Source organism: Limulus polyphemus, unplaced genomic scaffold, assembly GCF_000517525.1.
Source record: "Limulus polyphemus unplaced genomic scaffold, Limulus_polyphemus-2.1.2 Scaffold3816, whole genome shotgun sequence".
NCBI classification, from domain to species: domain Eukaryota; kingdom Metazoa; phylum Arthropoda; class Merostomata; order Xiphosura; family Limulidae; genus Limulus; species Limulus polyphemus.
The window spans coordinates 96,411-98,505 of NW_013669426.1; positions in this window are offsets into that span (position 1 = coordinate 96,411).

Here is a 2,095-nt window from a genome sequence, read left to right on the forward strand (position 1 = left end):
ACTTCTTACTTCACGTTTTTGAAAATGAAATGGTCTTTCCTTTTACTCCCGAAAATATTGAAATTAGCTTGAATTCTTCATAACCTCTGAATAGTGGGTGACCAAACTGTTATAATGGTGTATATTAGAGACAGTATGATAAGAAATAATGACATTATCCAACTGTTACTATGGTGTATATTAGAGACTGTGTGATAAGAAATAATTTCGGGTCACTTTTATGAAAATTTCTAGAATGAGTAATTTTACATCACACTACCGTTCGCGCTCTTTACGAAACTTCTTACTTCACTTTCTTGAAAAATGAAATGGTCTTTCCTTTTACTCCCGATCAACAATCAAATATCCTACTTGAATTATGAATAACACGAATGGATTGAAATATTTAATTAAATTATCTCAAAATAAAATCGGTGCAATATTAAAATTAGCTTGAATTCTTCATAACCTCTGAATAGTGGGTGACCCAACGGGTTACGGTGGTCTAGTAGAAACTAAATTGCCGTCACATAAAGGACGGTTAACGTTGCAATTTGTACTTTCGTGACGTCAGTAAAACGTGAGCATGCCATGAATCATGAGAATAATTATGCATTCTGTAGGCTATAAGACAGCATGACATATGAACTTCAAAAGCAAGAAATAAAAATATTTGTTACTCTTAATTTTGTTATTTATTCTTGAAACAGAACACTTTCGAGGACCCTGCGGAAGTACATCTAGTTATAAAAGTTATTTTTTCCTACCTAATCTCTTTGTCGCTTTTGTATTCTCACACTAAAGATGTCACTACTTCTCATTGTTTTTATATATTTACTTTGCTATATTCGTACACAATATTACCAAAATTCCGAATTGTGTTATAGGCTTGAAACCGAAAAGTTAAGCTAAAAATAGATTAAATGTTCTATTGTTAGCGAGTTTCAATTGGATTATCTTATAAAAGAATGCGAAATTCAGTCCACACTAGTTTATTTCTTCCTTAATCATGTTTGCGACAGCCTACTTCCACTTGTACGCTTTAGTGCAATAACGTTTCAGTAGAAATTCCGAGACTTTGGTAAGTACTCTTACTCACAAATAAGCATACAGAATTTACTTGGTAAAAAACGCGATAAATCTCATTTTTAACACTGAAACTAGAACAATTTTTCTGACACTAATCTCATAAATTCACTGAACTCTCACACACATTTTTGATTACTTGTACTTCAAAATTTATTGCTGTAAGTGAGTATAAATGTAACGTGTTATATCGTTGGGTGGGTTCTTCTGTACTATTTGGTGATAGTAGCGGGAAGTCCAATCTACGTAAGAATAACAAATTAATTTATTTCTTCGTTAGCGTTTGCTACAGCTACTTTTATGTGTAGGCCTAACTTCAAATACAAAACATTTTAACAAATACTTCTATAACTTATAACGATCGTACTTGTACTGTTGTAGGCTTAATAGTAATACGCTAATACTAATAATAGTGTTTAAGAACAATTGCCTTCATTAACGTTAAGTACACCTAACTTACAAATAAACTTGAAGAATTCCCTCTTTAATAATCCAAGTAACTGAATAGACGCGATAAATCTCACCGAACAATTTTTCTAACACTTATTTCAAAAACTGACTAAATACTTAATATAATTCTCACTAACTGATTACTTTTATTTATAAACCTTCGTCTGTAGCGCCATTATCACGATTATTTACTTTAGCAGCTCACTCTGGCAAACAAGTAAATTATAACATTGAAAATATAGCTCACAACAATATACCTAATATTACAGGCTTAAAACCGAAATGGTAAGCCAAAAATAAAATTAATTAAAATCTACGCGGACTTATAGGCTTAAAACTGAAATGCTAATCTAAAAATAAAATCAGCTGAAATATATCTGGAGTTACGTGTTGGGTTATGAAGACACACATTGGTGTGTCGTGCAGCCAAAACAACTTAAGTGATAGTTTAGCGATTTTCCACCTTCTGTAGTGGAAATCCAAACTATCCTATTGTTACTACAGCGGGAGTCACGTGACGTTGGTAACACGTGATGAGTTTCTAGAAGGATCGTGAATTGTCCTGGCAATTCTAGCTTTT